The sequence below is a fragment of the Lynx rufus genome, unplaced genomic scaffold (assembly GCF_022079265.1).
Source record: "Lynx rufus isolate CCGP_SWC_20201006 ecotype Redwood Valley unplaced genomic scaffold, mLynRuf1.p SCAF_3, whole genome shotgun sequence".
NCBI classification, from domain to species: Eukaryota; Metazoa; Chordata; class Mammalia; order Carnivora; family Felidae; genus Lynx; species Lynx rufus.
In genome coordinates this window covers 16,032,668-16,056,768 of record NW_025814845.1, presented here as the reverse complement: position 1 = coordinate 16,056,768, position 24,101 = coordinate 16,032,668, and the positions used below count along the sequence as shown (strand labels likewise).

General features: G+C 44.2%; 1 protein-coding gene across 1 annotated transcript in view; it reads left to right on the top strand.

The window, feature by feature from the left end:
- The first annotated feature begins 433 nt into the window (after positions 1–433).
- The window catches only part of PPARGC1A (PPARG coactivator 1 alpha), a 179,515-nt gene continuing 155,847 nt past the window's right edge, over positions 434–24,101 (top strand). Inside the window, exon 1 of the mRNA XM_047090903.1 lies at positions 434–489. The gene's annotated coding sequence lies outside the window, so the exon portion shown is untranslated. The remainder of the gene's footprint in view (positions 490–24,101) is intronic.

Genomic DNA, 24,101 nt, shown 5'->3' with positions numbered 1-24,101 from the left:
GGGGTAGGGAGAAGGGATATAAACGAGCGGCCTAGGGTCCCTCAGCGGCAGGGAACACATTTTGTACGGATTGGCAAACGCCCCCCAGAGAATAAATGCATCGAGGCAGAGAGCGTAGTGTGACTATGAATTGTATCCACCCTTCCCCGAGGGTCAAATTCAGAGCTTGTTAATTGTGCTAAACCTCCAGGTACTGTTTCCCCATGGTTACCTACCCCCTGCTATAACCGCATATTGCATAAGCAGCCAAGCATATAAATCATGATTTGAAAAATTGGAGGGGACTAGGCGGGGACATGTGGCTAACAGCTTGTTTTCTGCTAAGTTGCAAAATAGCAGGGCTGCCCTCAAGGAGTTGCAGGGTGCATCTGACGACACAGCTTACCGTTAACTCGTTCAGCCTCAGTCTCGCCCCACCCCTTTGCAGCCGCGGGAGAAGGGTTGCCTGAGTCATTTGCTTTCCTCTCTTGTCCAGCGGCCTACACTCTGGTGAGTTGGAAGTTTTTGTTTCCAACGCTTTTCTCCGGTCCCCTGCAGATTGAGATGGGAATTGTTCAACCCAGAGGTCAAAGGTATCTAGTAAGAAGTCTGTCTAAATCCGCCTTACTTTTGGTAAATGAGAAGTGGGGTAGTCGGTCATACACGGAAGGATCCCGTAGAGTGTTCAAGGTCACATGCACGCAACTGTATCTTGCGTCACTCTCTCGCTGTCTTCTGTTTGCTTTTGGAGTGTTGAGGAGAGTTGTTGACTCATCTCTGTGGGAAAGGAAAAAGGGAACAGAAGAAAGTCTTCACCTGGCCCAGCAGAAAAGATTAAGGGACACGATGGGGTCTTTTGAGCAAATAGCATTGAAGTTGCCTTCTGCCGAGCGAGTGTAATTCATGCTCATCCCCTGCCCTTTGAGGCAGGCACACGTCTGGGAGTCCCCGTGTGGGTAGGCCCCATGGGTGACCCGATGGCAGACAGAAATAATATGACAGAATGTCCATGGGTTTAGGGTTGAGACTGAATATAAAACAACGTGAGAAAGAGTTGATTTGGGACGCCTGGGTGGCTCAGTCGGTTAAGCGTCCGACTTCGGTTCAGGTCATGATCTCTCGGTCTGTGAGTTTGCGCCCCGCGTCGGGCTCTGTGCTGACGGCTCAGAGCCTGGAGCCTGCTTGGGATTCTGTGTCTCCCTCTCTCTCTGCCCCTCCCCTGCTTGTACTCTGTCTCTCTCTCTCTCAAAAATAAAAACATAAAAAAAAATTAAAAAAAAAAAAAAGAGTTGATTCATGGACAGCCATGGTCCTTATGGGAACTTTGGAAGAAAATAATCAAAGCCTTCTAACATTCCAAGATACTTATTCTCCCAATAGTACAGTAAGCTGTTAAAAATATTAATAAATAAATATTCGTTGAGCCTCTCCAATATTCAGCGTATTCTTCCCAGCACTGGAGGATTCCTAGCAAGTATCAGAGAAGTGAAGAGAGGCAGGACGCGAAGTGGTTGTGGATATGGGCCAACGAGTTGGCCAAAGTGTAGGTTACACCTACAGCTCTGTCGTGACTAGTTTAGTGACCCCAGGCAAGCTGTTTAACATCTCCGTGACTCAGTCTCCTTGTCCGTAACAAAGCACAAACTGGTAGTCACTCCTTCACAGAGTGCTTGTGAGGTCCGCGTACTTTACACATGTAATGTTTCTAGAACGGCACACCCAATAAGCACTCAGTAGACGTTAGCCATTTTGTCAACACCCTCACCGACATTTAGTACCGTGGCTCTGAGATCCTAGCCTCAGCTCAACTGTGAAACAGCTGTGTGGCCTCAGACAAGTTCACTCAGTTTCTGTGCTTCTCTGAGGCACAGTAGAATGAGGATTATAACACTTGTCCTCCGGGCTGAGGGGGTTGTTCCGCAGATCTTCGTCGTGGTCCCTCTGGTGAGAACCCTTTGCGAGCCACAAAGTTCTGGGCCGGTGCCAAGTCTCAGCAGTTCTTATTTTAATGAGGCATTTATTACGGGCAAGTTGTTACGATCTCGTTGTAGGAATAAGGCATGCAGAAGCTCTGTGCGCTGGTGATCATGGTGCTGATGACGAAGCGGCCACCTCTGGTGTTTTATGCAGCCCATATGGGTGCTGTGATACCTGCTCTCCCCACTGTGCCCTTCTCTAAATCTCATGAGAATACTCTCGTGATTCCCATTTTGCAGATGTGGACAATAAGACTTGGAAGGGTTAAGTCACTCGCTCGTTAACAAGCGGTGCTTATGGAATCGGGGGCTGTTCTGCCTTCTGTCGGATTTGGGGAGGCTTGCGGATCACCTCCACCTGAGAGGGACAGACCGAGGACCATCTGCCCTTGTGAAGGATCGTGCCCAGGGCTTTCGGACTCCTGGCTTTTCTCGTCTGTTGCACCCACAGCCTGAAGTATCCTCTGCCTTCACCCATTTGACTCTCTCCTGCTCCTTCTTTAATTTTCTTTTTTTCTGGGAAGGCTTCTCTGATCCTCTTCCTCCCTCTCTCTGGGCCAGGGATCCCTCTGCACCTCCGTGCATACCTCTTGTCACATTGTTGTGTCACACACCGTCTCTGCCTTGAGCCTTCATCTGGGATGTGAGCTCTGTGAGTGCAGAGGCAGGGTCTGTCTTACTCATTATGGTATCCCCAGTGCAAAACAGGAGAGAGGAGGGACAGAAGGGAGGGAGGAAGGAAGGGAGGAAGGAAAAAAGGGAAAAACAGAGGAGGATGGGTATTAAAAGATAAACCTAGTAAACGGCTTTGGAAGTTCAGATTGTAGAATAATTTTCAGAAGCCTTCTTAGTGCAAAATTCTTGTATCCCTCCCACTCCCCATGCACACATCTGGGAGATATATTATTCTTTCCCTTGAACCTGAAGCTCCCAGGAGCCCCTAAGGAGCCCAGTTCCCAGGCAGACCGACTCTTCCCATCAGAACAGGAGCCTCTGCTGTCTCCTCACATCTGCTTTACCTGCCCCTCTGACATGTGGGCCCCATTGCTCAGAGCCACGGCGGCCAATTTGGTCGATAATCTGCAAATTAAAAATTCAATAAGTAGTTCCCAGAATCATTTTCAAAAGCTGGGACATAGAAATTAACATGTTAATAATCGGTGCACGGTGGGGTGGGTTTCTGCTGTGGATTCTCATTGCTTTCATTTGGCATTACGAAAAGTTCACGGGATGTGTTCCTTTAATTTCGCCGCACGGAGCGTAGGCTTTTAGGGGTGTTTGGTGAGTATCGGTGTGGGTAATGATATTGCACATGGATTTTGTGGCAACTTAGGCCGGAAATAAATAGGGTTCGGTAGGATTCATCAGAATTTCCTTTAGTAACAAAGCCTCACCTCCATGTAGCACTTTTACTCTTTAGCACATCCTCAGAGGGATCTTGTGTATGTTCCCAACAGGCCTGGAGGCAGGCAGCGGCCGGCATTTATTCCTGTCCACACGTATGAGGAAATATGTCTGGAAGTACATGGGCTCGCGCCAGCAGCTACTGGGTAGTAAGGCGTGATGAGAATCTAGCTCTGTCCATTCCTAGGTGGAGAGCTTTGCTGACCTAAATGTCGAGCCCCACGGTGCTAACAAATTCACAGAAAGGTTGCCCTAGTGATTCAAGTATAATAACCTCGAGCCAGCATGCCCGGTCTAAGTACTACTCTGAGAGCAGCAAAGCTTTGACAGACAGACCTACGTTCGCGTCTTTGTTCTGCCACGTGGTAGTCCAAAGACTTCAGGCTTGTCACTTGAACTCTCTCAACTTCGTGTGCCTCATTTAAATGATGGAGATAATAACGCCTGCTCCAGAGGGTCACCATTAGGATGAAAGGAGAGGGTGCGTGAGAAAGTGCTTAGGGGATGCGCAGCGTGATTCCTGGCACTTGAGACTGAAGGTATGGGAGACAAGGTGTCTGTAATGGAAGATGTATCGAGCACAGCCTTTCCTGTGCTGTCCCTAAGGTAGCCACTAGCCCCACGTGGCTACTCACGTTTAAGTTGATAGCACTTCAAATAAAATTGAAAATCTAGGTCCTCTGCTCTGTCTCGCTACCCACACGTCAAGCGTCCAGTAGCCATACGGGGCCAGTGGCCGCCATATTGATCAGCACAGAGGCAGAGCCTTTCCATCATCGCAGCGACTTCAGTTGGACGTGGCTGCCTTGGGAGAAATGACCTCTCCAAAGAAACGGGCCGGTGGGGGTGGGAGTGTCATGCGAAGTCTAGACTCCACGTTACCACAAGAGGAGGCCAGCGCGAAGACGTGGACCGGTGGGTGCCCACTTCCTGGGTTCAACGGTGTTGTTTACACAGGGGCTATGCAAATCGTGGGTGAGGAATACAGTGCAGTGCGTTGAATAGGCCCACTCCAGAACATCCTGCTGATAATTGTGTGGAGCGCTGCAAATGGTGGGTAATTTCCTCTCAGGTGCCTGTTCTACACGCTTGTTTGGCATGCTTTATTGCCGGGTGGATTTACACTCTGCATTTGCCATAAAAACTGTTTCCAAAAGAAACAAGAAGCGTGGCAAGATAAAAAGCGATATAAAAAGCGTATTTTGTGATTTATTTATGTCAAATTTATGGAAGATGACAGGAGGCATTACAGTTCCAAAATTAGTTGTCACAGTCAGGCTATAAATCTTGCAGGACAGGAGTTAAAGCGGTGGGTTGGGAACCAGGACCCCTGGGTCTATGAGGAGCCTCAGTCCGAACCAGGTAAGGGATTTCTAAAAACCCTTCACCGTAGGGCTCGGCCAGCCCTCGAGCTGGGAAGCCGGCACTTAATAGCTAATGAGTATTGGATGCTTGCTGTTTTAAGTGTATAATCTCACTTAATTCCCGCTAGCCCTGTTTTCCTCAGTTTACAGATGTGGGGGCTCCGTACTACCAAGGGGTCACGGCAAGCAGGGTTGAGTCCAAAGAAAGGCGGAGGTCGACTCGAACGTACCTGTTACGCTTTCAGTAGGATTTAGATTCATTTGTGGGACACAGGCATTTATGAGGCACCCCCTGTGGGTCAGACATGGCATCCGGAATTAGTGGTACAGGACTGATAATGTGACATTGCCCCTGCCATCAGTGAATTTTTAGTCTGGCAAGTGATACGCAAATGGCAGTGGTATGAATCAGACTGCAAAAAAAAAAAAAAAAAAAAAAATGATGTGGTATAGATATACATAGAATTCTCTAGGACCACAAGGGACCATGGCTTTCTTTCCAACTAGAGGACCTGGCAGAGCATCATGGAGGAGGTAGTCTTTGAGATGAAGAATGGCTGGATCTGACTAGACATGGGGAGAAGGATGGCCCACGGACCACCCCTTAGCTCGTGATGCGAGTTCCCCTATTTTCCCGGGAGATGAGTGGGTCTGACACTGATCCATCCAGCCTGTCTTTTAAATCCCTTGCATTTAATTGTGGAGTGGCGTCCTAGAAAGGTAAGCGGAAGAAGGTAAAATGTTTTTCCCAGTTAAAAAAATACAGTGTTAAGCCAGAAGACCGTTAAAACCTCTTCTTGTTGGGCATCTATCAAGCGTTCTCCTTCTTGCTCCCCTTTAAGGGTTCTTGTGTATTCAGCCCTTATATGTTGGTGTCTCCCCACTTTCCCCCAAAGGGGTCTCCTTTAGCCTTCTTCCTTTCTCGTTCCACACACTGTGTGACCCCATCTGTCATATGACTCCAGTTCCCAGGTGTTTTCTGATGAATCTCAAATCTGTAACATCTGCCCTAACTTCTTTCTTGAGTTCCAGATCCATATATCCACGAGTGTATTATTAACCATTGTGCCTGAATATTCTACAAATACGTGAGACTTTCTCAACACGTCCCACGCATGCCTCTCTTTCTGCATTCCCTACCTCCGTGAGCCCATGCCCTGGACCATTACGTAAGTCAAAACACCAGGAACCAGGGGCGCCTGGGTGGCGCAGTCGGTTAAGCGTCCGACTTCAGCCAGGTCACGATCTTGCGGTGCGTGAGTTCGAGCCCCGCGTCGGGCTCTGGGCTGATGGCTCAGAGCCTGGAGCCTGTTTCCCATTCTGTGTCTCCCTCTCTCTCTGCCCCTCCCCCATTCATGCTCTGTCTCTCTCTGTCCCAAAAATAAATAAACGTTGAAAAAAAAAATTTTTTTAAACACCAGGAACCAGTCTCGGATATCCCTTCTCTCATCATTCATACATCCTGCCAGGCACTCATTCTTTAATATACCTTAAATCTGCCTTCCTTCCTGATCTACGGCCTTAGTAGTTAATACTGGTTGCCGTTATTAGAGAAGTGATACGGAGCACAGATTCTGGAGATAGTGCGTGGGTTTGGATTCTGGTTCCACGACTTAAATGACTAATTCCCTCTGTACCTTAGTTTGCTCATCTGTGAAATGGAAGCAACATGGAATACATACTTCCTGAGTTGTTGGACATTTATTGTATTGAATACAATACAGCTGGACATTTGTTGTATTGAATATTGTGCTGAGTGATTGGCATTTATCTTCTAGAATCTCCACAATGCTGTGGGGTTTTTGTTAGTTCCATTTTACAGGTGAGCAAACGGAGTCTTGAAGAAGGGAAATAAATTGCCCATGCATGTAGGGAGTATACTAAAGTCAGCATTCTAACTCATGGCTGACTGACCAAAACTCGTGCCCCTTCACCACTACACTTCCTGGATTCACCCTAAAAAGACATCCAAACTGGCCTCCTGGCCTCCAGCTTTGGCTTCTTCCAATGCCTCCTCCGCACGGCTGCTTGACCATGTTATAAAGAACACTTGCTTTAAGAAGATTAAGACATCAAAAACTACAATATTTCCTCCCTGGCTGGCCTCACTCTAGCTCTGCTCCCACACCCTCATTTTCCATCCCTTTGGCCAACTTTCCAAGAGCACCCAGGAGTGAATGCACGACTGCCAGGGTTCGTAAGTGCAATTATGTAGTTAGTAGGAATTTAATATTATGGCCACACATTTATGAACAGTTAAGCTGCCTGGAGGGGGTTGGGAAATGTATTGAGCTCCCTCTAGGGCTTGAGTCGTGCATGACTCTGCCTCCTTGGGGACCTGCAATCCTCCGGGACTTTCTCCTCCTCTCCGAAGGTAAGATACCTCTTATTTCAAATGGACTGGGAGGCTTAACTAATGATCATGAAGGACTTACAGGTGCTAGAAGACAAAGGACTGCTTAAATGCGCATGTAATATAAATCATATGTGGATAAAAAGAGACAAGTAAATTAGATCAACCAAAGGTCACTCATTTACTCAGCTGGGCACTCTAAAAGTTCATCCAGGATTGTTTCTTGCCAGGAGTGAATGGATTTGAAAGTAAAGATTTTCTATGGTATTTTGCTCACAAAAGGTTCCTGCAGTGGGTAAAGAATGATATTGCTCATGGTAATAGCCATGAGAGAGGCTAGTGAGGGAGAATAATTTGAAAAATGAATGTCTCTTGCTATTTTCCTTTGACGAACAATCATAAAAGATCTTCCAGGTTTAATGCTAGGTCCCAGTTTCTTGAGCCTGTGTTTTAGAAACGGATTGATTGTGGTTTTTCACTGGGTCTCCACTACGTCCGCATCACAAAATGTCACTTTGCAGTTAGATGGCCCCCATCTGAAAGGCACCGAGAGATGCCAATTGCAATTCAAAAATCTCAATTTTCAAATATACCTTACAGCTTATTCCTGGTGAGAAACACTTTCCCCCCCTCATGGGCATGGTAAGTGTTGTGCTGAGAAAAAAGGTGGAGAGTGTTCTTTTGAATGAAAGGAAATTTGCAGCTAGGAGCTCAAGTCCCTGGAGCTTAAGAGGCCTCCCTGCTTTTCGTGTTTCTTGCTGTGCAGCTTTCCCGTGGGCTCAGGTAAGAGCCGGAGACAATTGAAATGGGAGAGGTAAAAGGCTCAGACTAATGGCAGCTATGTTGATCACCTCCTCTGCTTGGGCTTCAGTCAAGGTTATGTATAATCTATACGTGCGGGTGCCTCGCAGGCCCTCTGCTCTCAGTGGGCCAAGTTCGTGCAGTAAGCGTTTGGCAAACAGGATTCTTGTATTGACGTTCGGGATTGCTCAGACTCAGACCGTTGTCTTCCTGGCTAGGAAGAACCAACCCCAAGTTCAAACACCCAGTTTGGAGTTGAGAGTTAGGGGGCACCGATTCCTTTGCACTCTCAGAGTGTCTCGGGCGGCTTGAACACAGAGATGGTAGGCTCCAGAGAGGGTTCTCAGCGGTGGATCTGAAAATGGAACAGGGAGGGGAGGCCACGTGATGAAGCGGCAAGTTTTGCTTCCTCGTGCTCTTACTTGAGAATTGTTTGAGCAAGACATTCACCCTGTCTGCGCATCGGTTTCCTCCTCTTTAAAATGAAGGTGTTGGGCCAGTGTCCTCGCGGCCCTAACATGCTCTTGTGTGACCAACCTAGGTTCGGTCCCTTGTAGCGATGCATTGCCTTCTGCCAAGATGTACAACAGAATGTGACAATTATTGCTGAATGAATATTCAGACTTTTCTACCCCGCTATATTTTATCTAAAAGAAAATCTGGCCGCCCCTCTCGTTACCTCTGCTTTTCTTTTCTTTTTTCTTTTCTTTTCTTTTCTTTTCTTTTCTTTTCTTTTCTTTTCTTTTCGTTTCTTTTCTTTTCCTTTCTCTTTCTTTCTTTCTTTCTCTCTTTCTTTCTGTGTGTTATTAAAAAAAAATGAGAAGAGAGTTTGTAGAAGTTGGACCCATTTGGCCTTCTCAGCAGATTTTGCCGTTTGATTTTTTTCCCCTCACCCTTTTCTTACTGGCCGGAAGGGTTTGATTTAGTTGGAAATGGCACCTAACAGTGCAAATGCTCATTATCTTTATTGGTCATGATCTTCACATCCATTTCTCTATCCAAAGTCCTCAAAACAGCCTATTAGTTAAAGTACTCACTTGGACACCTTTAGGGCTGGTGTCACCGTGCAGGGAGAAGGGTGATTTCGGGAGAGTCCTCTGCGATGAGCATCTCATCACCGCATAACAAGCACAGGGGGGCTTGTGATAGGCAGAGGATGTGACCACTTAACGCCTGTCCCAAATGCCACCGTGAAAATGGCCAGTTCTCGCGCCGTGTATTTATAATGCAATAACAGGTGACACAGGAGGGTGGGGGTTCCTGTGTTTCTGTCAGCCTCGTTGTCCTGCGTTGCTCTGGAAATTGGATTCATGCTGAAATTACCCACAAGTGCCCTAACCTTTTAGAGGAAGGGTAATATGGGAGTCAACAAGGGAAATGGCCAGTCTCCCCAGTAGTTTCTGAAGATACAGTTGAGCAGGCCGGGAACTTCCGGGTAACATATGGTTTCTATAGAAAGGATAAATCAGGTCATATACTTTCGCTGCCTCCCTTAAATCCTCCACAAGTGGGACTGGACCTTGCGTTAGGAGAGTCTGACCTTCTTTTCAAGTTTGATGAAATTTTGATCAGAGGGAAATTAAATCTAAATGACTGTTCTGTCATCAGAACTCCTACGGCGGCAGGTCTTTCGTGGAGAGATAGTATTGTTACGAGATATAAATAGTAAAATGGCGTACTGCCTCTTTCCTGGCATTATTAGCTGTCCAGTCATGGGATTATTTTTAAGAGAACTATCTAGGAAAAGTATACCTACACACACATGCACATGCTTTTAGCCATCCTTCTGCTTTTTCTGCCAATGCGTACGCTTCACTAAACGAAAGTGCAGAAATGTAATTAATGCAACTATTCGTAGATTATTTCCTTGATAACTCTAAATGAGAGTACGCGTTGATCAGAGGGATTAATCTAACCACCATTATTTTGCCATGTACGTGTAAGTCCATTAGTCCGTCAGATTCCCGGTGAAATTGGGAAGGCTTTAGTGATGCTTAATTTTGTTATGAATTTGGGCAGATTAAGGAGGGTTTGAAGCCTCAAGCTCTGTAACAACGTGATGACTTTCACCCTAGGTGGAGGTGATGCAGCTAATTGAGCATGCTCATTAAATCTTACCCACCTGCAGGACACATCTCACAATTCAAGATGATGAGGCTCTGTGCCAGAAATAATGATGGTTTTCCTCCTTTTTCGTTTTAGTCATTTTCATAGGACAAATGTATTGTGCTCGGTAGGACCCCATACAGGATTTACTTGGCCAACACATGCCCAGGGGAACTCAAGGAGACTTGCAGGTTCTGCTCATTCCTGCCTCGTAAATTAGGAGCCACGGGTTTCCAGCTCACTCTTGTTGGTCAAATTAGCCCTCCTTTGCTTAATATGTATGCTCTAGAGAAGGGTCTCTTTTTTTTTTTTTTAAGTTTGTTTACTTATTTTGAGAGAGAGAGTGGGGGAGTAGCAGAGAGAGAGGGAGAGAGAGAGAGAATCCCAAGCAGGCTCCATACGGACAGTGCTGAGCCCGACGGGGAGGCTCGATCCCACAAACCATGAGATCGTGACCTGAGCCAAAATCAAGAGTTGGATGCCTAACTGACTGAGTCACCCAGGAGCCCCTAGAGGGGTTTCTTGATAATACTTTAGTACTATTGATATTTTGGTCCAGATCATTCTTTGTGGGGGTGGAGGGGCTGTCCTGTATACTGTAGGGTGTTTAACAGCATCTCTGACTTCCATCTACTGGTGTGAGTAGCATCCCTGTCCCCTATGTAGTCACAACTAAAAATGTCTCCTGACATTGCCAACTGTCCCCTGGGGGACAAAATCACTACTGCTCTGGAGATATTTCTGACACAAAAGGATGAGAATTTAGGCCTTCATATCTAAAATAGAGGCTGAATCTATGTGGCCACCTTATTGGGAGATTTCAAATCAGTTTTTAAAGGTTAGCCTAGATTGCTACCTGATTCAACTCAGCAGGAGAAATCATACCAGGTTGCGTGTGAAGTGACTATAATTTATTAGCTCATTAGTCTGGCCTTGAAATCGCCATTTTGAGCATTTGCCCAGGCTGACCAAGCTTAAGGCTGAGTTGCTTTTTTACAGACTCAAGGTTTCCCCTCTGCTCTTGGGCACTCATTACAGAAGCTCGCTGAGTTTACCATGGCCTGGTGCACTTGCTGATAAACAGCCTTTACTTGTGCACCCAACGATTCAAAATCTTCCGCTGCCATCACCTTCTCAGCTGATATGGAAGTTCTGCTCTATCAATGAGAAGGACAAAAAGTGCTGATCAGAGAGCTAAGAAGGAGAAAGACCGACCTGTCACATTTACCCTTCTCCTTCTACCCTTAAAAGAGAGTCCAAGACTTCACAGCCTCTTGAAGGTTTAAAAGGGCAGCAAGAATCTCTACAGGGCTTCCTGTTGGCCTCTTGCCAACTGGCCAAGATGAGGGGTGCCTGGGTACTCAGTTGCTTGAGTGTCTGACTCTTGATTTCAGTTCAGGTCATGATCTCATGATTCGTGGGATCAAGCCGCCCGTGGGGCTCTGTGCTATTGGGATTCTCTGTCTCCCTCTCTCTCTGCCCCTCCCCTGCTCACCCTCTCTCTCTTCTAAAAATCAATAAATGAACTTTAGAAAACAAAAACAAACGAAACAAATGGCCAAGTTGAAGCGAGGGCAAGTGATTTTCCCCAAAGCCACACTGCGCTGGCATGCCCCCAGTGAAGAAACGGGGAGGATGCACAATTTCTAATCTCTTTCTCTGGTCACCGTATCTTACCATCCCCTTGTGTAGAGTCCAGAAGCACACCAGCCAATTGAGGAGGTTTTTGCATTCAGGGGTATGTCGTACAACATTCTAACACCACAATAATTACTGAAATATGCAAGAGGGGCACATTTCATTTTACCTTGGACTTGATGCCTGTGAATAATTTGGAGACTGGGCAGCCAGTTCAAATATCCTGATGGATTTTTATCTGACCAGGTGTTCACTTTGTTTCCCGCTTAGTTCTCTGTCAGCAAAGAGCCCCTCCTCATGTTGAGTCCATTGAGGAGGGCCATATGGTAGGCAATACCACCCCTCAATCAATGCAGTCACATTTGCATTCATGCTCTGATGAGACAAGAGACGGGACACTCCTCTCCCATGCAGAGAACCTTGTGTTTGGAGCAGGACTGAATGTGGGGGATGAGGGTTGGAGGCTTTTTTTTTTTTTTTTTGTAAAAACATCAAGGGTACTAGCTAAAGTCATTTAATTGCATACTGAAGTTCTAGGATGTGTTCCAAATTCCCTTCCTTCTGTCAATATGAATACACCATAAACCCTTTGGGGATAAATCACACTAATAAACATACTCTTTAAGAAATTAAGAGAACTAGGCTTCAATTTGGGTATATCCTCACTAACGGTTTTTAGGCTTCCTTGTAGGAAGGGCAAATTAATCTATTTTTATGCTATGCCGTAGTCTATGCTAAAGACAATTCTGTTTCATTAGTACATTGAAGTACTTTCTAGAAGTAACTTTACTATAAACACTGTAAGTATAAAAACATTATTTTCTATTAGCTATTTTTCCATAGGCTACACTTTATTTCTATGAACTATTTTCCATTTGCCATGATGTCTATAAGAAAACACATTTGTACAAGAAGACGTATTTCATATTTCTGTATTTTGATATTTTTTTATAGAAAGTACAGTGACTTACATTCACAAACAGATATCCACATAAGACCATTGATTTGAAAATTACCCCGTGCTTGAACAAAATTGATATCGTTAAGGTTAAATGAATTGTCAAAGTAGATTACAGGTGATACAGATACAGTTAATTAAAGTGAAGCAGAATTTTAAACAAGGTAAAGAAAGTTCTGGTTATAAACCTGGAAAGTATGTTTAGGCCCCTGGATTTATATCTATTTTTGCTATGAAATTGTGGTTGGCCTAAGTCACGTTATCTGCTGCCTTTAATCTCAATGTACTAATTTACAAGTTTGTCTTACTGGGGTTTTTATGAAAATTTTGTAAGGATTTCAGCTTATATTTATTTCTATGGGCATGCTTATATTTTTATTGTAACTGCAATTCTACCTAGAGTAAAAATGACCCATAAGTACAATGAAAAGGAAAACAATGATTATCGTTAAACTCATCCAATACTTGGAACTTATTCAAACTTGAATGAAGTCATTTGTGCTTGTAGCCTACAACTGAACAAGTATCAGTGTCCTTTCCTCTGAAAGATCACTTTCTCAAATTATGGGAAGGTGGTGTTTCTCATCCCTCTACTTTTTGTATTTGCAGTGTCCTTATTTAAGTGGGCCCATTTAAACCCAGAAATGGGCTGCTTAGCAACTGATTTTAGCAACTGCAAAACGACTACAATTTCAAGGCCCCAAAGGACCGTATCATCAACCTAAACTCAGGTAGCCCTCTCTGCTTTTGCCAACATTCCAGATTCCCACCATATTGATAGCATATATCTTTTCCCACCATATTGGCAGTGCATTTTTCAAGACCAAAGGAACCGATTCTTCATCCCATGTACAGCTAGAAATGAAGGGCTGTATTGAAGTGTCTTAATGAAATGCCATACCTCGATGGAAAAGGACATATAACGAAACCCCGGTTGTATTAAAAAACCAGGGTGCCAGGCAGGCAGTGACACTGATGCCACCAGAACTCAGTCAAGACCAAATGCCCAAAAGATCTTGGAAATCGAGTTAAACCTGTGAAGAATCAAATCGTTACATAACATTTACCCACAAAAAGGAAAATTAAAACAATCAAATCTATATAAATACATGACTCATGCTAACAAGATGACAGGACTGATTTTCATTTCAGTATTTTTAACAGACGGAGGCGAAACACACACAAAAAAAACGATGTTCAGAAATGTACCTCTCAGCCAGTTCCAGTAGGTTCGGCCCCTGGGAATGGCTGATGTGGCAGGAGGTGTGATGCAGTGCAGCCATACGAGTTGGTTAATGAAATTATAAATATCACCTATAAATAGCTCTCTCTTTTTTTTAAAGTCTCTTTATTTATTTTGAGGGAGGGAGGGGGAAAGAGAGAGAGCATGCATGTGAGCTGGGGAGGGGCGGAGAGGGAGAGAGAGAATCCCAAGCAAGCTCTGTGCTTTCAGTGCAGAGCACGACGTGGGGCTTGATCCCCCGAACCACTAGCTGGTGACCAGAGCCGAAATCAGGAGTCAGATGCTTCGCTGACTGAGCCACCCAGGTGCCCCAGTAGCTCTCTATTTTTCTGTGTATGCGGAGATCTCTTTAAAGGAGTGCCCCTTTTGTTCCCTCTATGGATTTATCACTGACCCAGCCTTCACTCCCCGACCAGACTGTAAAAGGCACAAAGGCAGAGCTTTTGCTTTCCTTGCTGTTGGGTGCCGAAGACCTGGAATCATACCTGACGTGTTGTAGAAACGTAATAAGTACGGGAGTGACTGACTGAATGAATGAATGAATGAAAGAAGGAAGACACGTTGATGGGAACAACTTAGAACTTACCCCATTCAATCCCTTTTTTATATAGATGTGGCAATTAGGCTAAGGATGACTTCTACATCGATCGCTCTTCCATTCATTTGTTACTCAATCCTCTCGTTCATCCGTCAGAGATTTTCCGAACACCTCCTACCTATAAAGCTTAGTACTAACTGATGGCTGCACCAGGCACAAAGTTAAACAGAGACGCTGCCTTACGGGAGGTCGGCGTGAGTGGGGGAATCAGGCACAGGAAAACATTAATGGCTCTAAGTGCGTCTGTATTCCTTGGGGATAGGAGCTGAATATTTAGAGAGGAGAAAAACACAGGAGATGATGGTGATAGGAGGTCGTGGGCAGAGGACAAATGGCTGCAAGGGCCTGCGGCCGGAAATGATGTGGCCCGTGTCAGGGACCCTTCAGTGATTAAGCATGATGGGCACGTGAACTAACTTTGGGAGGGAATGCGCCTTAGTGGTGCCCTAGAGTCGGATCCTCGCTCTTCGGTTTATGAACTCTATTGTTGTCTAAGCTCCTTCTGCCTTAGCTTTCTTATCTGTAAAAGGGAAAAAAATAACAGGACTTAACCTCATACAGTTGTCTGGAGCAAAGATGAAAAGAAATACAGTTGTGCCTTATACATAGTAAGAGCTTGACAAAAGTTTGGGGCTGTGGTTATTATTATAATTAGAAAACGTGCAAGATGGGGGCGCCTGGGTGGCTCAGTCGGTTAAGCCTCCGACTTCGGCTCAGGTCATGATCTTGCGGTTCGTGAGTTCGAGCCCCGCGTCGGGCTCTGGGCTGATGGCTCCGAGCCTGGAGCCTGTTTCCGATTCTGTCTCCTTCTCTCTCTCTCTCTCTCTCTCTCTCCCTCTCTCTCTCTCTCTTTGCCTCCCCCGCTCACACTCTGTCTCTCTCTCTCTCTTTTAAACATAAAATAAACATTAAACATTTAAAAAGAAAGAAAGAGAGAGAGAGAAAGAAAATGTTCAAGACAGGGGCGCCTGGGTGGCTCAGTCGGTTAAGCGTCCACCTTCAGCTCAGGTCGTGATCTCACAGTTCGTGAGCTCGAGCCCCACGTCAGGCTTGCTGCTGTCAGCACAGAGCTCTCCTTGGATCCTCTGTCCTCCTCTCTCTCTGCCCCTCCCCTGCTCTCTCTCTCTCTCTCTCTCTCAAAAATAAATACACATTAAAGAAAAGAAAATATGCAAGACAAACTTGGCACAATTGGTTAGGTGAGATTGTGAAGAACTTAGCACTTGAATTTTATTTTGTGTGCATTAGTCCCTCACTGACATGAGTATGAGTCAGGAAGGGAAATGTTTGGATTTTATTTTGGAGAGAAAGAATTTTCTCGTATTTTCAAATAGAGGAAACATTTCTAAGAAGACTGAAAATGAGAGACCCATTTGGAGGATGTGACTGGGCAGCGGCATTGGAGATTGGAGATGAAAAGGAGGCAGAGACCCTAGAAAGAGCATTCAGAGGTGGGACAATAATGATAGGGAGAGGGGGCTCCAAGGTTCCCAGCTTGGAGAGCTTAAGAGAGATCATTAACCCAAACTCTGGACATAGGGAAATTAGCATCCTTAGAGATTTCGTAGGATAGCACTGTAGTATACAGCTTCGTTCCTCAGGGTGGTCCGTGGACCAGCGCCATCAACGTCACCTGGAAGTTTGTGAGATTTTCAGAATTTCCAGACCCCACCCAAGACCTCCTGAAGCAAAATCCGCATTTGAGCCTAATCCCCAGGTGATGCGCATGTACATCAAAGTTAGAAACGCATCATTCTACGGCAAATTTTGCAAACAGCCCCCTGATCAAATCTAGCCCTCAATCTGTTTTTGTTGTTAGTCGGTGTGCCGAGAATGTTTTTTACATTTTTAAGTGGTTGGAGAAAGCTAAAGGAAGGATGATATCCTGTGGCACATTAAAAATTATGTGAAAGTCAAATTTCAGTATCCTTCAGTAAAATTTTACTAGAACACAGCCGCACTCTTGCCTTGACACACTGTCAACGGTCGTTTTTTGCTCTCCGGTGGCAGAGTGGTTGTTACAGAGAATGTATGACTCACGAAGCCAAAAGTATTTACCATCTGGCTCTTGACAGAAAGTTTCTTGGCCTCTGGTCTAGAGAAAGGACTTGGAAGTTAGGTGGCCCTAGGATCTAGCTCTGCTTCTATTTTCCAATATTTCGTTAGTTACTTCAAGTCTCTATGCCTTGGTTTTTCCCATTTATAAAACGAAGATGAAATTTCTATCCCACGGGATCATAAGAATATACAGGAATAATGCATCTATGGTAGTTATCCCAAAGACTGGCGTCTATGGAGTGCTCAGTACATACTGGCTTTTATTACTCAATAAAAATATTAATAAATGACCAGGGCACATCCCAGGTCTTTTGCTTTGATCACGCATGTTTCTCACTGGTGCCGATTTCCCTTCGGGCACATCTAACACCACTGTCCCTCTGGACATTCACTCTAGGTTACCTTGATTTCTGCCCTTGTGCAACTAACCAGTTTTAGAGGAATGCCTAGTAATAAAGAAAATTGCCCCTTTACATCCGTAGTTAGGCCTGTCATGAATAATGATATTAATAACTAATAACCTACAATGTGGTATAGATACTAGGGAGTAATTTATTTTGATATTTTTATGCCATCGTAATGAATTTGTTTGTTATTCATTGTAATTCTACATTCAAGGCATAAATCAATGTTGTTTTATATTCTGGGCAGATGCTGTGTGTATTTCCAGAGGTTTTCTAGGGTAAAGAATTCACATTTATTAATAGTAACACAAGCACGGGGTATTCTGAACGCATTTTAAAAGCTTCAGTAAAGAAATCACCACCATGGAGGTTTTTCCCAATTTGAGGAAATGCTGCAAAAAAACCATGCTGGTGTTTAGTGCTTGGACCTTGATTTGAACTTAAATTGAGTACAGATAAGCATTTTGGTTATCTTGTCAATTGAAGTATAACTTTTCCTCAAAAGAAAGATACTGTTTCAAGGAAAATGGAATGTCCCTGCCTTTTTACCTGTGCCTTTTCTTATTAGTTACAGTCTGATATCTCTTCTAGCAAATACTGATATCCAGGGACATTTAGTGCGAAGAGCAGCAAAGCTGAGAATTTACGGGCTGCTATTTCCTGGTTGTGCAAAGAATATTTGGGCTGTGGTGTTAACAAGTGGATAATTTCCTTAGATCTTCAATTATTGGAAATATCTTTTCTTAGTACAGACTTTTAAGAGTTAGGAAATAGAGAAACCCAATTCACATTTGTAACAAGTTATAAACATGACACATGGCAAAGCATGGGACGTTGCTTCAGTATGAAACAACCTATCTCTTCACAGCTTTGTAGAGACAAATACATATGCCTTCTATTTATATTCTTTTTCTCCATCTTATTCTGCTTTATTAATAGACGTTGTATTTCCGATTGGCTTCTGCTATCGTTATGCTAAAGTTGTGTTATATAATTATTGAGACTATTTCAAAGTTTCATTTAAACTTTTTCGTGTTAAACAGCTAAATGGGAACTCTTCCCACGAGCCTTTAGTTGTAAAACAGTGTGAAAGAATTCTCCAGAGCCTTTTTAAATATAAAAGAATATATATTACATGGAAGTTACAAATCGTGAAAAGTTGTCCAAAAAGCCTTTAAAATGACCATTGCTTAAAATAAATATTTATCTGACTACTAACATATGCCTGGGACCAACCTGCTAGAAAATGAGCAGTATGTGAAAACTGGTTATCACCACAGTTAGCATTGCTTAACTGCTACAGCAGGAGAACAGAGCGTGTTTATTTTTTGTAGCACATTTGGTATGGTTGAGCTTACTATGAAGATCTCATTCTCCCTTGCCTTTCCATCCTAGAAACACTAACGTAGTAATACAAAGTTCAACTTGGTTGGGAAAGGGAGCCAGCATCTATAAGTAGTTTAAAATCCAAAGTGGTAACTATGTTATGAACAGGTTATGTTCATAACGTAACTATGTTATGAACAGGTTGCTATGAACAGGTTAAGAAAAAAAAAAGAAAGAAAGAAAAGAAAAGAAAAGAAAGAAGGATATGACTGATCGTAGGGGGTTAGGTGGATAAGTGATGACATGGGGGAAGGAATAAAGCCACATTTCATAGGAAATTTCACTGAATGTTTCTTACTGGACAGCATAGTCCTATAAACAATCTTGGTTACAATGAACGTGCTGTTCTAATTTGAAGCACTTTTATCATGTGAAGTGCCTGGAATCCCCTTGTGTATTTCCAGGTGTGACAATGTGGCCTTGTATTTTCTTCTTGGCACTTAGCTCTTCGGGTTTCTAACTTTGGAAGGTGAAGTTGTTTGACGACTTGAATCAATCATAAAATGGTCACAATTCCTTTTGTTACTGAGTATTTGTGGACGTGAGTAATGACATGGTTCTGAAAATTGCGAAGAAACAACGGCTCATGCAGGCGTAACCTGAGTGAGCTTTAAATTCTCCGGAAAACGAAGCCCAGGCTGCTTCACCGGGGATATTGTTCTATAATCTAATGATTGCATAATCTCTAATGGATACCTTGGATGTTACAGTAAATGCAAGGGGCTGATCGTTCAAACATCTGCACCAAATACCTGCAGAAGCGTGTACTCTGTGTGGTTAGAGCTGAACCAACATGGTTCCATCATAAATTTCTTCTGTAACATAATAATACGTTGTCCTGGGTGGCCACTGAGAGGTTGACTCAAAAGGAGCAACAGGGGGTGATTTAGAAATGCCAGATAGCGCATTGCAATTACAGTTGCTAAAAATAGAAGTTGACTGGCTGTGTCTTCGGAAAGATACCCTAATATTTCTTTGATGCATTCAATGAACATGGACCCAATACGTTCAACTTGTAACCTGCTTGGAAAAGCTCACAAGAGAGTCAAGTGTTTCCTTCTAGCCCTGTCTAGTTTTTGGTTTTTTTTCGTTTTTTTTTTTCCTTTGTTTTTTTTTGTTTTTTGTTTTTTGTTTTTTTTTTACTTCTGCTTTTGGAAAGGAAGCGGAGACTCAAAAGTTAGACCAAGTTATGGCAAACTTTAATGCCTCCCAAGCAGGCAGGCAATAGGGGAAGAAAACAAGGTTGCCTGTCACAGCTTCGCATAATACGTTAGAATAGGCTTATGGGAAAAGATTTCTGAGGGACACAGACTCTGCACCGACGGTTTAAATGAAGAGGGGCTAGTTACAGAGGTGTGGTAAAATCGACTTTGTGACCTATTTTCTAATTCAGAGGACTTGAATGTATCATTTTGTGCTCTGAACCCTTTTAGAGGCGTCTGCGAACCTGTGAACTGGGGAGGGAGATTTCTAATGGCCGATTCAGAGAAGAATAAACCACAAGATAGCGTTAAGATTTTACAGGAGACTGGCTTGTCCAACAGCCTCTGTCAGGACAAGTAACAGAACACTTGGAGAACCGTGGGCCGGAGTGTCCCGCGTGGTAAACGGTGATGGGGAAGTGGAAGGAAATGACCGTGAGTTATAAACAAAATGATTCAACCTACAGACACGTTCCAGATGAACCACCATCCTTCAGTCTGAGCTTTCATTAATAACTGTTCCAATATTTACACGAATCCCTGATGATGGATATGAATGGTGGCTCCTGAAGCATTGTCTTGGGGAGGAAGGTAATGGCTTTGCTGGTAGGGCAGAGGGCGACCAATTTACTTGGGCACGAATGGGTTCTAGACCGAGAGACCGATAACTACTCGAGTCAGTACACTGAAGAGGTTAGAGCAGAATGGTTAAGCTCTCGGTTTTTCCTTCTCAACTCCGAGGTAGTTTTGGGCTGTGAATGTCGGGCAGAGGGAGTCAGCTTTTCAGCTTCCCTTGGACCACCACCCCCCTCCTCGTATGTATCCCTCTGCTCCTTATTTGGATAATGGATGTTTTCTTCAGAATCTGTGGTAAACCCGGGCTTGACGCACTGGAATGCGGTTTGTTTGCATGTTTTGGTCTTTTGTGAAGAAAAGCTGTGTGAGATATCAAGACTAAAGTCAAGAATCCTTTGATGATGCATGACACCCGTCTCCTATCATTAGGTTATCTGTTTAATCATACTCCCTAGCTTCATGTTCCAGACCTTCCTCTGTTCTGTTTTCTAGGAAAAAAGGCCCAGCATTTAGCTCCCTGTAAAGTTTCCACGTAAGGTCTTGTGTGTGCTCTTCCCCTTGCCTGGCATAACCCTTCCTGCTCCTGGCCACCCATCTAACACTTATTCATCTTGACTCCGACCTGGCATCCCTTCTAGGGAATCATCCTTCAGTCTCTGTGTACCTCTGTCTCATCGCTCCCGTATCATATATCACATCGACACCGAGTGTTGGACTCTGCTTCCTGGACCGCTGGCCTTTCAGACTCAGGGAAAGGGTCTCATTTCTCTTACTACCCAGAGCCTACAAGAGCTGGCATGAAGCGGGTCATAAATATTTGTTGAACCGAACCATCGTATGATTACAACATTTGCATTTTCCCCAAAGCGGGAAACACTACGTAATCCTCAAGGTAGCTCTAGTGTCCTAGTTAAAACTTAGTCCGATGTGTAAAATTTAATTATCTCTCTCTGATTAATTGGCTCCTGAGATGACTTTTGGATTTTCCCTGTGCTTAGGGTAAAATTAGACCAGTAAGCGTCTGCTTTGTCACACGAAGCTACCTGGATGAGTTAAGTTGTACTTCTTGTTAAGACTAAATTGCAGATTCGGTAATATCTTTTATGTGCAGTAATAGAGCAGGGAACTAACCCTAATTATCACTAGCGTGCCAAGTCCACAGTGGATAGGATGGCAATGACAATGGCCATTTTCACCCTGGATCCTCAGCCCCACTCTGACACGTGCAGAGAATAGGGATCTGATTGTCATGTTGCAGCTAGGAGAGATCGAGTCATTTTGCCAAGGTCGCCATTCTGGAGGAAACAGGATTTGAACCTTACGTCTTCCTGAGTCAGGTCCAGTGCTTTCTATCCATTATTCCAAGATGCCTTTCAGCCCTGACAGAAGGCTCCATTGCTATTTGGGATTATTTTCACCTTCACCTGACCAATACTCACTGTGTTGTATACAGCCTTGTTCTGGCTTTGGTCTCTCCTTAAAGGCCATCTTGGGAATTGGGGAAATGAAGTACATTTTTGTCACCCTCCTAAAAATTGGCTTTGGAGCGAATGTTGGAGAAGAAGGGAGTCTGTAGAAGAGAGTAGCTAAAGAGATACTAGAGACTGATGATGTATTGAATGTGTCACTTTTCTTAGGGCAAGAAAACAGACTCTTCTGAAGATAAGTTTCTCAGGGAAGATTTATATCAGTATTCTTAAAAATGTGTGAAATATATACCTTTCTAGGAAGTGGATCAGAAATCTACTTTGGGTCTATGCCTATGATGAGTCAATTTGCCAATAAGGTGTTTTGGGGTTGGGACTATTTGCTATCTACTTTTCTAAGTACCCGAGTGTTTTATACCTTGCCTGCCATCATCCATTTCAGAGGAGAGCACTTTTAAAATGGGTTTCTGTCTAAACTCAGTCACATTTTTAGTGCACGGTGAAATTCATTTGAATAATGGGCTTTATTTTCTATGTGCTTTCAGCAGAATTGTGAGCATGGAAAGAAAACAAGGGAGATTTGTAGGGTAGCTGCAAAGTGAAAAATATGCATTTGAGTGAGTGATGGCATGTGATTGTTTTTCTTTCCCCCCACCTCTTGTGGGTACTTCCCCAGGGTGTCATGGATGGAGGGCAAGGGTGGCTCTTGTCCTTGAATTCACATCAGGACACTGTGACACTTCACAATATAGATTCTAGGGGGAAGAAAAATATCTCAAGGTTTGTAAAGTCTAAAGAGGTCTGCCAAAATGGAATCCATTTGCTTAAAATGGTAGGGAGGTTATTTACTGGATTAAGTGTGAAGTATGTTGATAACAGATGGAACGAGTGATCACATGACATATTTAAATAGTCTAAGGATAACCTCGATGTCCTGGTCAATGTTCCTTCTCTCGATTAATGCCAGTGCTAATTAACTGGCACGAGTGTTCCTGGCCATATGGGGGATGTTGCTAAAAGCCGGCTGGCAGCCTATAACCAGCCCCTACCTGTACGTAATTTAGTGCTTTGCTTGGTGCTTTGGGACTTCCATTATGGAACAGCCCAGCATAGAGACAGTCAATGATTGCAAAGCGTCATGATGTTTTCTTTGTTTCCTTTGTGCACCTCATTCCAAGTGTGGTTGACAGAGTCGAAATTGCATTGGCTTTTTGTGGGATAAGTGAAGCTGTGCCTGGTCCATGATCTGTATGAGGGCTCTTCGAGTTTCTGAGTGGTCTGTTAATTGATCTTTATTCGGATTGCCTAACAACGGGCAGCTAAGTCAGAAATGATCTTGACTGAACCAGTGCTGTGCCATTCAGCTATCTGTTTGTCTCCCGACTAGAAATATGAGGTAAGAACTAGTTTAGGCCAAGAGAAAGTAATGCCATCTGGGAATTAGGTTATAAGTTCACGTCCAGCTACGATTCTCCTAGGGAGCGGGTATGTTGGGGAAAAGAGCTCCGGATTTGGAGCGTGTTCACTTGGGGAAGAAGCGCACTTGTGCTGGTCACCAGTGTTTTGGCTCTGGGTGCTCCCGCGGGCCGGCTTGGGAAACAGAATCTTCAGGCTCACCAATGTCCACCAATCTTCTCCAAGCCAACTCAAAATAAGAGTAGAACAGAATTAAAACTGGGATGATCATGTAAGTTATTATGAAAGTAGAACACTTACAAGTGAAAACAGGAGTTTGTAATAATTTTTTCAGGGACCACAGGCACGAAGAGGGACGTTCGTAAGTCAGGGCAATGGGCTCGCTCTGCAAATGCAGCTTCAGTACAAGCCCCAGGGATCCCCCTGGTCCAGCTGCTTTCAACCCCACCGAGCCTCCCAGACAGAACCTTTGAAACCTCCATTGTCTTGGAAAAGGTGTTGCTGAACCTGTCTGAACCCCGGTTAGCCGTAGAATGGGGGTTACAGTACTTGCGTCTCAGAACTGTAGAAGGGATTCAATGAGATGTGTGTGAGGCATCTGAAACGGGGATTGTCACACAGGATTTGTTCCTTAGTGTTTTCTGGTCTTCCTGCCTCTTTCTTCCCCCTCCTCCCTTCCCCACGTGGGCTACTGTACTGTAGCGAAGAAAATTATCACACATTTTTAAAGGTAGGAACCGTAGTTTTGTTTTCCCTACTAAATGCTGGACCCGCTGAAGTTAGCAAGTGTCCTATTAATCGTGTATCCTGACCACATGGTACCTGGCACAGAGTGGTACTCAGCAAACATTTGTTGGAGAGATGAATGAATTAAAAGAATAAAAGAATAGTAGAGGCTTTTCAGACCGAGAGGAGGGCGGCTGCATTCTTGGCTGATAAGAATTCAGGAAGCACGAGAACACAGAGTGGCCATTCCCAAAAGGAAACTGCAGCTGAGTGGCAAAATCAGAAGGCTCTTTGCAAGGGTTTGTGATACCCGAGGAAAAACCAGGCCCTCCTGTCTCCACTTGGCTCCCCAGTTCCTGCTGTACGTCTGAAAGGGAAAGGAAGCAAATATGGAGCCCAGCACAGCAGGGAGGGAGAAACACATGTAATTTCCCTGGTGCCCACTCTCTGCCTCCCACACCGGCAGTTATGTAGCTCTTCTTTTCT